This window comes from Panthera tigris, chromosome B2 (genome assembly GCF_018350195.1).
Source record: "Panthera tigris isolate Pti1 chromosome B2, P.tigris_Pti1_mat1.1, whole genome shotgun sequence".
Lineage (NCBI taxonomy): Eukaryota > Metazoa > Chordata > Mammalia > Carnivora > Felidae > Panthera > Panthera tigris.
This window is the reverse complement of record NC_056664.1, coordinates 24,633,093-24,643,937: the sequence shown is the minus strand read 5'-3', so window position 1 is coordinate 24,643,937 and position 10,845 is coordinate 24,633,093.

The window sequence follows — 10,845 nt, the reverse complement described above, 5'->3', positions numbered from 1 at the left end:
AGTTCTCTCAGCACCATTTGTTAAAGAGACTGTCTTTTTTCCATTGGATTTTCTTTCTTGCTTTGTCAAAGATTAGTTGGCCATACATTTGTGGGTCCAGTTCTGGAGTCCCTATTCTATTCCACAATGTCTATGTGTCTGTTTTTTTGCCAATACCATACTGTCTTGATTATCACAGCTTTGTAGTAGAGGTTAAAGTCTGGGATTGTGATGCCTCCCGCTTTGGTTTTCTTCTGCAAAATTACTTTGGCTATTTGATGTCTTTTGTGATTCCATACAAATTTTAGGATTGCTCGTTCTAGCTTTGAGAAGAATGCTGGTGCAATTTTGATTGGGACTGCATTGAATGTGTAGATTGCTTTGGGTAGTATGACATTTTAACAACATTTATTCTTCCAACCCATGAGCATGGAATGTTTTTCCATTTCTTTGTATCTTCTTCAATTTCCTTCATAAGCTTCCTATAGTTTTTAGCATACAGATCTTTTACATCTTTGGTTAGGTTTACAGAAGACATGAATAGACACTTCTTTAAAGAAGACAACCAGGTGGCCAACAGGCACATGAAAAGATGCTCAATGTTGCTCCTCATCAGGGAAATACAAATCAAAACCACACTCAGATACCACCTCAAAAATTTAAAAATAGATCTACCCTATGACCCAGGAATAGCACTGCTAGGAATTTACCCAAGGGATACAGGAGTACTGATGCATAGGGGCACTTGTACCCCAATGTTTATAGCAGCACTCTCAACAATAGCCAAATTATGGAAAGGGCCTAAATGTCCATAAACTGATGAATGGATAAAGAAATTGTGGTTTATATACACAATGGAATACTACATGGCAAGGAGAAAGAATGAAATATGGCCTTTTGTAGCAATGTGGATGGAACTGGAGAGTGTTATGCTAAGTGAAATAAGTCATACAGAGAAAGATACCATATGTTTTCACTCTTATGTGGATCCTGAGAAATGTAACAGAAGACCATGGGGGAGGGGAAGGAAAGAAAAAAAAGGTTAGAGAGGGAGGGAGCCAAAACACAAGAGACTCTTAAAAACTGAGAACAAACTGAGGGCTGATGGGGGGTGGGAAGGAGAGGAGGGTGAGTGATGGGTATTGAGAAGGGCACCTGTTGGGATGAGCACTGGGTGTTGTATGGAAACCAATTTGACAATAAATTATAGAAAAGAAAAGAAAAGAAAAGAAAAGAAAAGAAAAGAAAAGGGAAAGGAAAAGAAAGAAAGGAAAGGAAAGGCTATTCTTTCCCCTTATATCTAGACTCTCAGTTCCATCCCATTCATCTATGTGTCTATCATTATGCCAAAACCACACTGTCTTGACTACTGTTGCTTTTAGATAGTTTTGAAATAGAGAAGTGTGTGTCCTCCAATTTTTTCTTCTTTTCAAAGCAATGAAATTTTTCAGTTTTTAGTTTATCTGGTAATACCTTAATTTCAACTTCATTTTTTAAAAGACAGTTTTGCTGAACATCAGCTTCTTGATTCACAGGTTGGTTGGTTGGTTGGTTTTTCCATTATATTGAATATGGACTTTGGCCACTGTTATTTTGATAAGTCAGTTTATTGAGGGTTCAGTCAATGTTATTAGGATTCCCTTGCATATGATGAGTCATTTTTCTCTTGTGGCTTTTAAGATTGTCTGTTTATTGCTGTCTTTCAACATTTTAAGTATGATGTGTCTGGGTGTGGCTTTGTTCTTTAATCCTACTGAGAATTAACTGAGCTCCTTGGATGTATAGAAGAATTCTTTTCAGCAAATTTGGGACATTACTAGCCATTATGTCTTTTAATACTTTTCTCAGTTCCTTTCTCACTATCCTCTCCTTCTGGTATACCCAGTATGCATATGTTGAAGATGCATACTTGAAGATGTCCCACATTTCTCTGAGGTTCAATTTATTTCTTTTTTCATTTTTTCCTCTTGTCATTCCTACTGTATAATCTCCATCTATCTTCCAGTTTGCTTATTCTTTCTTCTGCCAGCTCAAATCTGTGGTTAAGTCCCTCCAGTGAAATTTTCATTTCAGTCTTTATATGTTCAACTCTAGAATTTCCATTTGGTTCTATTTTGTAATTTATCTTTTTTTTTATATTTTCTAATTGTTGAGACATCATTATCACACCTTCCTTTAGTTCTTTAAACATGGACTCCTTTAATTTTTCTAACATATTTATAATAGCTGCTTTGAAGTTTCTGTCTCCTATGTCCAACAACTAGACCCCTTAAAAGCAACTTTTTTGCCTACTTTTCTTCCTGTGCATGGGTCTCACTTTCCTGTTTCTTTGAATATCCTATTTTCTGTTGAAAACTGGACATTTTAGATAATACATTATAGCAGCTAAAGATACTGATTTTCTCCCTTCTGAGGATAGTTGCTGTTGTTTGTTTAGTGAGTTTGATGGGCTAGTTCAGTGAAATCTATTTTCCCTGCACTGTGAAACATCCCACATCACTACTCAAACTTTTCCCTCTTAATTTTATCTTTAAGCCTAGTTTCCTCCCAGTCACCCCTTGGTCAGAGGTTGTAGTTAAGCCCCTAAACCAATGATTTTCACTTGTTACCATTGGATCTGGATGTGGTTTGGAGACTGCTCATTGTTCAGGGAGCTTATAGGTTGCCCCACTTTCAGCCAGTGTCCAGTAGCTCAGAATTTCTGTCTCCACTTACATTTTGGAGGACTCAGCCTTGGGCATACACACAGAGTTCCTGATCACCAGGGATGAAGGCAGATTTAGCTGACTGTCTGACAGACCTGACTGTCTCTTTCCTTGATCGTCTCATTAAGCTTCTGGCTAGTCTGTCTCTGTATGCATCATACAAAATTATTAGCCTTTACTAATTGCTTCATTGTTTTCACTGATGACTTGGAACACAAATTGCTCCACAGTCTGATCCAGTGAAAGTATAGCCCCTTAATAGGATCAAGGTATTACCAGTCTTAAGGCTTGCTCCAACTTTTTCCTGGGCAGGATCTCTGTGCTTTGGATGAGGAGTTAGGGAGGTGAGGAGATGGGGAACTCTTCATCCACTGCACCATCTGTGGATCCTCCTTACCAAGCAGGAGCTGTATATGGGGAAGGTAGGAACTGGTGCCATTGGCTAACTGCCACCACTGTCCAGTAAGATTTTCCACAGCCCAGAGGTGAGGTTTGGGGTGGGAGATGGAATTTGCCCAATATTCACCAGCTGCCAAATCTTTCTGAAATAGTTCTTCTACCTCAGGAAGCTGGAGGAGATGGGAGCTGCCCTTAGCTGTTAGCCTTGACCTGACTTTTGGGAAGGTCTCTTTAGTTAGATATAAATGGTCTGTTTCCATTTCAAAGAGAGTCACAATAATATCTCTCATCTTATACACTCTTCTGCAATGTGACCTTGTACCTTCTCCATCAAAAGGTGAAGTTTATTTCCCTACCTCCTTAGGTGAGCCCTTTGTCTGCTTTGACTAGTGCAATATAGGGGAAGCAATGTTGTTCCTGTGGATGGATGGTCTGGCACCTTCTTTTCCGCCTCTCAAAATAATTGCTCCCAAGACATACCCTCCTAAGAATAGATACCATACTGTGAGAAGCCAATCCACATGCAGAGGCCAGCTGGAGGCACTTAAGTTTTTACTCCAAACTGAATATCCAGCCTATAGTCATCACCAACTGCCAGCCATATGAGTGACCCATCTTAGATATTCTAGCCTAGATGAGGCCCCAAATGACTTCAGCCCTTACAGATAGCATATACAGAAAATCCACATAAGCCCAGTAGATCTACAGAATCATAAGAAGTAATAAAACAGCTGTTAAATATTGTTGTTTTAAGGCACGAAATTTGACTCAATGTGTTCACCAACTTAGAAGTTCCCCCAAACCCCATTGTTTAGGGGGTTTTATAGATGTTTCATTGCATAGGCATGATTGATTAATTCACTGGCCATTGGTAATTGAAAATCTTCAGCCCTTCTTCTCTCCCCAAAGGGCAGAGAGTAGAGAAGAAAGTTTCAACCCTCCAATCACATGGTTGATTCCTCTGGCTGCCAGCCTCCGTCCTAAAGTTGTGTAGGAGACTACCTCATTATATAAACTCAGGTATAGTCTAAGGGGCTCATTATAAATAGCATACACTTTTATCACTCAGGAAATTCCAAGGGTCTTAGGAACTGTGTGTTCCAGGAACAAAGACCAAATATATATTTTTTCTTATACCACAACCCTATATAAGCAACATCTACCTAAACCACTGACTTCCAAACTTGTTTGGCTATGACCCTTAAATACATCTTACATTCTAACCAAGTATGCAAACAGCACACACATATATATGTATGTGCATAAACACCCAAAATTTTTATACAATTTCTAGGAAATCATATTCACCCTCACTATATGCAATATACTCTGATATTTTCAATTCAGTTCAATTCATTCCTGTTCTATTCTGTTTCTCCTTTTTGCTTTCAAATGCTGGCTCCAACCCATGAAATGAATTTCTTGACCCACTAATGTGACTCAAGCCATAGTTTGAAATACACTGTGCTCTCAAGACTTACTAAATCTCTTCTCTGAGACTTTACAGAGAAGACAGAAATGAAGTCACCCTTTGCAAAGGAGAGTGACCTCCTGGATCAGCAGGTAAACATACTAGCATGCCGAGTAAGAAAACAGAGCTCAGTGAATGTCAACTGTCTAGCTATAAAGAAGAATGAGAACAGGTGATGGCAGAGGAAAGACTTAATCTCTTACAGACAGCTCTCTCCCATGCAGCTACTAAATACATGTTTTTCAGTCACTTGTTTCAGAAACCCAAAGTGGTCTCCCAGGATACCCTTAACCCCATACCTGCCCTCAAGTTTGTATTTAAGTCCTTGTGTCCCCCACCGCCAGTTACACCTCTGCCCTGAACCTTCCTACTAGTTCTGAGAAGGCTGACTTCACAGAGTCTGTGTGACCTCACTACCTGACACCAACAGATGGTAGATTGACCATATAGAGATGTTTTCCAGAGCTGTGGATATAGTCAGAAAGGGGGCTCTAGCCCAGCACTGGAAAAAGGATCCTGGCTAGAAGAAACAAGTATGTCCCAAAAAGGGTGGCAAAGGGCTTTGTTTTTAGAGATGTCATACCCAGTTCTGTGAGTTTAAAGACAGATGTTCTTTGTTATTCTAGAGAAGCATATGGTTTTTTACGCTTTCTTTAGTCTTCCCTGGGTTAAATTGCTATGGCATTGTCTCACTTCTTCTAATGGGCCGTGTCTAACATCTGTGCAGTTACAAATGGGGCATGCTCATTTGTGGGTTTATGGAGCTTGAATAACCTCAAGTCTGCCAGGGACCTGCTGCCCCACACAGGACAGAAAGAAGCAGGGGGCACTGCTGGAGTGTGAATTAGGTCAATTCACAGAGCAAGGGAAATTAATGAAGCAATAGGTATTAAGGACAAAAAAAATCCTAACCTCACTGTCCTGGAGTATTGTTTAACTTAGATTCATTTGCCTTCTCTAAAACTTGTTTGTGATATTTAAATGACATTTATTGGGTTTTATTTTTTATATTATAAATGTAACACATGCATATTACACAGAATTTTTTAAATATAAAAAAGAAAACAAATCAGTCATAGTTGTACTACTCAGAGAAGACCACTGTTATTGTTTTTACATTTTTTCTTTCTTTCATTTTATCTCAGCCATGTGTAAACTTGAGATACATTTTAATCATGAAGCTGTATATGCAATTTTGTAATATGTTTTTTAAATTTACCATTATATTGAAGCATTTTCCCCATGTTGTCCTCAAAAGCATCCTACAAAATATTTTATCTCAATTTCTCTTTCATTCTTATAAAAAATATATGTGTACTCCATAAGTATCTTCAAAGATATGCAGATTTAGAATGTGCAATATTTCAGTGTTCTAGATTTTAAAAATTATCATCCTCAGTAATGACAGGCCAAAGTAAAGAAAATAGAGGCCTCTTTTATTTTTTTGCAATTGCTTTGAATTAGGCTTTCTCTGTATGGTGGCCATACCTCCAATTCATTCATTTGTGGTAATATAGATGTGCATTTGTATATCCTGGGAAAGAGACCTAGAACTCTTTTTAGAAGGACTAAAATCCTACTTTTTAAAAAGTTGGAGATATACTAATCTAAACACTGAATTTTTTAGAAGAGAGAAAGTAACAAAGTCTGTCTTCAAATCAAGTAATTATGGGGTTAAGTTTCTCTCTAGGACCTTAAAACACCATTTGTAGTGCCCTAATCTTGGGGCACAGCCTTTTCAAACTTGCAGACAGAGGGCTCTAGAACCCTCCATAATTACTGTGAAATGGGCATTCTTCTGAATTCAATGGGTTTTATTGGAAGAAAATATTTAATTTCAATTGGGGCATAGAAAGCAGGAGAGGGGAGGAAACTTTTTAAAAATTGTAAAACTGTTTCCTTGTCCCCACCAAGCTCCCTTTGTGCACTTATATTGTTCTAATTTTTTTAGAGGATTTAAGCCCACTCCCCCCAAGCCACACCTCCTTTGCTTTTCCCAAGAGCCCATTAGAAGACAAGTGTGGGGCCAAGACTTGATCCCATCCACCTGCAGAGGCCAGAGCACCTCCCTGCTCACTAATGGCATCACTCCATTCCTTCCTGCTAATGGCATAATCAACTGCACATTCCTCATTTATAACATCTCTACGCTCTCTATATCAATCCAGTCGCCTTTTCCAGCCACCTATAAGTGTAAAGGCAGATTTACTCCTGTCTCTCCAACATGAAGCAGACTTCAAACAAAAGGAAATAAGGACATGAAGTCCTCTGAGCCATTTTATAGCACCCATCAGAAGGCTGACAGGGCATTCAAACAGGGCCTTTATGTGGCTTTGAATAAATGTGTTCAACGAGGCAGTATGTGGGCAGCTTCGAGTTTTCACCTGGGACAGATAAGGTGACACGAGATAAATTCCTTCCATGTTTCTATGGATGCCTAGGAACCAAGAGGCCAGGACTGCTTCTGAAAGCCAGTGCAAAGCAACACCCTCCTCCAAACAGGATGTTCTTATCTGATTGGGGCTGCAAGATGGGAATTTTTCCTCACTCTCCAGTCACCAGAGGTCCAGGCTGTGGGGACAGTGCTGGGGCCTGACTGACAAGGAGACAAGCTGGAAAAGGCTATTTTCAGGGAGGAGAAGCAGCACAGAACCACCAGTGTTCTGCATGCAGGACCCTACCCACTCAAAGTCACAGGGGACTCAGATGAAGACATGGCAGCCAGTCCTGCCAGAGTTCCAAACATTCCTTCCTGGAGAATAGTGGCCCCAGGAATCTGTGTTTTCCTCCTGATGCTGGCCTCATGCTCAATCAGCCTTTGCTACCTCCTCTGAGTCTCCACCACAAGTGCATCCCTGGGTTCTACCAGCCACCAATCTACAACCTACAGATTTAAGAAAGGCAAATATTTAACCAGAAGACAAGGGCATTGGTTTGGCTTGACACAATAGTTTAGTTTTGTCTCTTCAAGGAAGTTGTAATTTTCAAGACAGCACATTTCTAACCATGTCAACCATTTAATGTCACTGATAAAAAAAAATCTGATGCTGTAGGGTATGAAGTGATCCTTTGATCTTCCATTCCTTCCATCTTTGCACCATTATTTCCTTCCTGTGCTACCCTCCCTTGTGCCAAATATTAGGTGGGTCATTCTGATCTGTGTCATTTGGTAGAGATTCAATATCCACCTCCTCCTTCATACTGGAAGTCTAAAGAAGCCAAAACGAATCTCAATCTCCATTGTAAGTAGCTAGCAAAAAAAAAAAAAAGGAAATGAGATCAAACTTTAACATTTTTCTCTAAGACAAAAAAAAATGTTTGTTTGTATTCTCTATTTTTCCTGTCTCATTGTATATGATTTCACATCATAAGAATTTGTTACAAGTCAGAGCCAGCTCTGCCTTTGAAAGAGGCACCAAAATACAGTTATGGGAAGGAAGGGTATCTCATCTATAAGGCCAGTGTTGAAGGATGAGCTGTGACTCCTGAACTTTGGTGAACATGATTAACAAGGGTTCCTTGAAACTATAAAGTCCTGGGCCTCCTTGGTGGCTCAGTCAGTTAAGTGTCTGACTCTTGATTTCATTCAGGTCATGATCTCATAATTCATGGGATCGAGCCCCATGTTGGGCTCTGCACTGATGGTGTGGAGCCTGCTTGGGATTCTCTCTTTCTCTCCTCCCATCTCTCTCCCTCTCTCTCAAAATAAATGAATAAACTTAAAAAATAAAACAAAACTATAAGGTCCTGCAAGATCCCCACCCTGAGAGATTCAGCTGAGTATACCTCCAGGGGATTCTAAAGCAAATGAGTGGTCCCCAGTCTTTGAGAAACACTGTGCAAATTCGAGCACAACACCTCTGGCTTTAGCAGCCTGTGGGTCTTGGGGAGGACCAGAAGGTTGGCAATGAAGAAGTCAAGGCCATAAGTGAAGCAAATGAGTTTTAAAGAAAGGGAAAGGAAGACTCTGAACAGAGCTAGTGGTAGAAGGAGGGAAGAAGGAGGATATCATGTACCTTTTTTTATTTCAAAGAATGGAAAGATTTAAGTGTCGAAATGAAAGAACAAATAGTGAAAGAGAAGTTGAAGATAGCAGGAAAGTGGAAGATGACTGGATTCTAGTCCCCAGAAGAGGTAAGAAGACTTAAGAACCAGTGCATCACCAGTGTATGACCAGCCAGCTTTGCACTGAAGGAAGGGAATTTATCCTCCAAGTCAGAAGGCAATCTGAATAATAACCTTCTGAGATAAAAATGGACAGACACCTAAAGTTTTTATATAACAGTGTTTCTTGGTGGTTTTAACTTACTTAAAGAGTTGAAATAGGGAAATAGGACTTAGAGAAAAAATGCATATACCAAGGAAAGCTCTGGTTGTCGAACCCCAAATGGTACTCACTTCTAAAAGGCAGTAGTCTCTAGATGTTCAGAAGAAATGGCTCTATCTTCTCACCAAAAAGGGGACAACTGGAATCTTAACTTCTCATGGCTGCTGTCTGATCCTCTTATTAAAAACATCCTGCCGGGTGCCTGGGTGGCTCAGTTGGTTAAGTTGGTTAAGCGTGCTACTTTGGCTCAGGTCATGATCTCGCAATTTGTGGGTTTGAGCCCTGCGTGAGGCTCTGTGCTGACAGCTTGGAACCTGGAGCCTGCTTTGGATTCTGTGTCTCCCTCTTTCTCTGCCCCTCCCCTACTCACACTCTGTCTCTATCTCTGTCTCTCTCTCTCTCAAAAGTAAATAAAACAAAACAAAAAACAACAACAAAAAATCTTTCAAAGATAAATTGTAACTTATTTGAGGCCAGCAACCCAGTGATTTTCAGTGGACAATATCTCACAAAGCAGTAGGCAGTGTTAAAGGGATCTAATACATTGTTCTTGATGTTTATTTTGAATTATATAAAAGTTATATGTATATATTATTATAAAATGTACATTCTTAGTCCAGAAAATAGAAACAACTAAAAGGGGGGAGGGAGTCACTCATAGTTACACAAAGATCACCACTTTTAAGACTTGAGTGCTGCATTAACATGCCCCCATAACATGCCCCCAATAATCCTTGCCTACCAGTATTCACACCCTTACATTGTCCCCTCCCACACAGAATCAGGACTGGTCCTGAGTGCCAACAGAATATGACAAAAGTGTAACTTCTGAGGCTAGGTCATAAAGGACATTTCAGCTTCTACCTGTAACCAGAGTTTTTCGATAGTAGCACTATTAACCTGGAAAAACCTGATGGCAAACTTCATGAGAGCCAAAACGTCCCAGATGGACCATTCCCAAATTCTTAACCCATGGAAACCAGGAGAGATAATAATGATTGTTTTAAAGAGCAGTATGTTTTGGGCTGACTTGCTTCGTTGATTTCTTTGTTTAGAAATTATCCTTGATGTTTGAATACTGACTACATTTAGAGTAGATATGCACTGCTCTAATGTTCTTTTTCTATCTTGAGAACATTTCACTGGGTCTAGGTAAAAAAGTGAAAAATAGAAATCAGCACGATTGTTTACTTACTACATAAAATTATCTTGTGAGCTTGAATTATTCATAAAATTTCAGTTAGTGGGTAGAAAATATGTTACAAACACTAGCTGTAAGGTGTGGGGTGGAATGAGATGTTGGCTCCAACATAAGTCTTAGCCATCATGCCCTAATTTTTGTGAACTAAGCTCCTGTCTCCAAAGCAATAACATTATAATTTTTAGGAATCCCTCCCCCACCTTTGCCTGACCGGTCTGTAGAAGAATTAATAATGCATCTTAGAGGGTCTCAGTTCCTTGCTCAGTCCTATGTCGTGAAATGAACTAAGGAGTAATTGCACCCTGGTGAATTATGCTAATTCAGACTGATTATATATGGCTCTGACCTGCCTCCACAGGCTTAAAGACAAAGTGAGTATCATTTGCTACTTAAAAAACCAAATCTAAATATCTTTCCTAAACAAGCTGCATGCACTGCTGCCTCAGTGAGGCACTTACTGAGGTGGGAAATCAAATCTGTAAGTCCTGGGAACAATGAATCTCAGGCCCCTGCTCTTGCTGGTCCTATTGCTCTGGTACTACGATCTGGGGCCAGTGTGTTTGCCCTGAGATTTTGGGCTGGTTTTTGTTTTTGTTGTATACTTCCCATACTATTCTCATTTCTGACAATGGATTACATTCCCTGTATCTCCCCTTTTTTAGCTGCCATGAACTTGAAAGGGTTACTCAGTTTTGGTTTTTAATATTGTTAACAAAAATGTATTACTCTGCTTTTTACTGTGGTCAGCAAATACATATATTAT